The sequence below is a fragment of the Myotis lucifugus genome, unplaced genomic scaffold (genome assembly GCF_000147115.1).
Source record: "Myotis lucifugus unplaced genomic scaffold, Myoluc2.0 scaffold_5, whole genome shotgun sequence".
Taxonomy (NCBI): domain Eukaryota; kingdom Metazoa; phylum Chordata; class Mammalia; order Chiroptera; family Vespertilionidae; genus Myotis; species Myotis lucifugus.
The window spans coordinates 4,910,726-4,913,898 of record NW_005871053.1 but is presented as its reverse complement, the minus strand read 5'-3'; the positions used below and the strand labels follow the sequence as shown (position 1 = coordinate 4,913,898).

At 39.0% G+C, this 3,173-nt stretch overlaps 1 protein-coding gene across 1 annotated transcript in view; it reads right to left on the bottom strand.

The window, feature by feature from the left end:
• TTN (titin) overlaps positions 1 to 3,173 on the bottom strand; it is a 278,603-nt gene that overhangs the window by 226,315 nt on the left and 49,115 nt on the right.

Sequence of the window (3,173 nt, the reverse complement as noted above, 5' to 3'; positions counted from 1 at the left end):
TGGCTGCCTACTGGGACAAGGAAGTGGAAGAAAATGTGCACTTCTGGTGTGCAGAAAAATCAATCAAAAAGAGCTGAAAAGATCAACATCCCACAAAGTCTAAAATAGGCTGAATGAAAACACACACCTTCATTTTTTTAATTACCAAGGAACAAGCATCAAAATTTCTCAGCACCACAGAAAATATTTTTTAAATTGAAAATAATTTTTAAGTTGAAAGAGTCATGGAATTTTGTTGTCCTGGTTATGTTTGGCTTTTGCCAAGGTAGTAGCAATAGTGATTACTAATAAAACTAGCTTTTTTTACACAAAGAATTGAACTATCTTAAAATGGTAGAAAATAAAAACACGAAAGCAGAGATAAAGTAACATTATTATGTTGTTAAGGTGACAGCCACTTTAAAAATATTATACTGACATTAAAACAATAACCCTATAAATCAAGAGTGGATTTAAATTTAGTTATTTCTTTTAAAAGCCAAAATCAAAGCCATCTTATTTTTGGAGTATGGTCACTATATAATTTCCTTATCTTAATACCAACCATATGGATCTTCTAATAGCCAGACCATCTCGCATTTGTTTGTGTTTATTGCAAATATTGGTTTATGAAGGTTCCCCTCCTTCCCATGATGGTATTGAGTTGCTTATAAACTACAGGGTCTCCTTTTAAATAAACAAATCTTTTCACTTAGATAACAACAAAAGGCAGAAAATGGAATCCTGACATATAATTTACCATCTGTGTGATCTTAGACATGTCATATAATCCCTCTGGACCAGTCTTCTCATTTGTAAAATGAGATGCATAATAATTCATTGCATAAAATTGATGTGTAAATTAAATGGCTTACACTTCTGAAAGCGCTTTATAAACCAGTGGCACAAGTCAGTCAGTAAAATAAGAATGTCTAACATCATGGAAGGGGTCAGCGGTGCCTTAAATAACATGTCAAAAGACAGAGCCACACCCAATCATCCTACAACTATTTAGTTAGTTTGTTTAATTGTCAATTGAAATAGAAGGATGAAGAGTTTGGTTCACACCCTCTGAAGTTCTCTGCTTATTTTTACAACTCCTTCCTTTGGTGAACTGAAAGAAGCAGTAGGACCAACATGAATTGCCAACCATCAATGAGCTAAAAGGTGAGACCTCTCTTGGCAATGGACTTGGTGCTTCTGACTGGGATGCCACTCTCTGTGTTGGTCATTGGCCTCTTGTTGCTTTGATGAGACCATCCCACTGCCCTTGCTCCTCAACCTCTCCACATCGTTGTCTTTGGTTCCTAATCTTGTCACTCTACCTCCTGAATTCTACAACTTACTCCCTTCTTTCTCCTGACTCCCCTAGTTGAGGGCCTTGTCAACACTCTCTACACCTTGTGATGGCCTCTCCCCTGGTCCCTTAACTCCAGTCTCACCCCCACTCTCTCCATTCCTCCTTTCACGATCACAGTATTGTTTCTAAACAGCAAACCTGATCATGTGCCCAGAGGCTTAAAAATCCTTCACTGGCTCCTCAATGTAAATAAGATAAAATCTGAAATCCTAAGCAGAGAATACCAAACACTTTAGTATCTGGCCCTAGCCTTCTTACCCACTCATAACATCACTTTCCAACCATTCTTAAACCACTTGTCATTTCCAGCACCTGAAGTGACTGTCAATATGTTTCTCTGCTTGGAACGCCGTTGTATTCAATGACCCTATTGATTCTTCGATGCTCAGTCCATGCATCTTTCTCTGTCTCCCAGACACAGAGCACTAAGTGTCGTAGACCAATTCCAGCATGTCATAATTTTAAGAGTTTCATCAAAAGGTTGATGAAACTTGGGGACTCAACAGGGTTAAGTCATACATGTAGTCACCTGTTGGGAATGGCTAAAGGCATTTCCCCAAACCTGAATAGGAAACTGATTGTGGCTGCCAGACAGTTAAAGGGCATCTTAATCTACATGTTATTGCCTCCTACTGGCCAAACACCTGAACAGCGGTAGGCTATTCCCCAAACTGACAATGCTTCTGTACACTTTGAAACCTTACCCTTTGAAGTGTATTATCTCCACCTTGCCTTAGGACAAATTGTGTTAATAAAAGTAAGGGTCCTAGACAAAGAGGGAGTCTTCAGTTCCTTTAGCTGAAGGTCCTCTGACCCCCAATGCCTTTCAAAATTATATCTCGTCTCCGGACTCTTTATTAGTCTCTGGATTCCTATGTCATCTACGTACAGCCTTTTCCAGATTCCTGAACCCTTCTTGATGCTGGGACAAGAACCCCGGCAACTAAGTACATGGGATGTTACAGCACTTACAACCCTGGGATGTAGGTGTGCACCTCCTCACGTTCACACTGACCTCTGTGAAGGCAAGAGCCAGGTGTTGGGATCCCTGGGACCTAGGGCAATGTCTCAATAGCAGGAACACAAATGTTGGCAGACTAAAGCTGAATAGATGCTTAAGTGAAAAATGGGCATACATCATTACTACAAAAATTACTGATCACTTAGCTAGCTGTCACTATGTAAGCCTCCAAATGATTCTGACTCCCCTGTAAAATAAACACTAATAAACATGTTTTAAAATTCTACTTTTCCCAATAGTTCTTCTACCAGTAGGTGGCACCAGAGACCTTCAATAGACAATATTTTTCTGTTGGGAAAGCACCACCAGATTGCTCAGGACCATGTTCCCCAATTAGCAAGTTTTGAGTTCCCCCAAACATGCAACTGAGGCTTCTGAAGCCTCATAATTTTTTCCAATTTCTAGAAGGCAGGGCTGCGCTTAATTTCCTGAGGCAATAAATCCTTGGTCAGAGAAAGTTGTCTAAATATTTTCAATCCTGAGGACATGAAACTATGTAATTTTAAATGGGCATTTTGTTTAATGAATTTTTGTCATATAGAAAATATGTTTTCAAGAGGGTGTTATAATTTGTATGTTTTACCACACATAGATAGTTAATAGTTTCATGAATTGATGAACTATTCAAACAATTAAAGACATCAATCTTATAGAAAAGAGATTTCTTTTCTTTTTCTACTTCAGAGTCTCATAAAGGATATCAAATGTATTTTTGCAACACCTTAAAGTAGCGGTTCTCAACCTGTGGGTCGGGCCCCTTTGGGGGTCGAATGACCCTTTCACAGGGGTCGCCTAAATACATCTGCATATCAG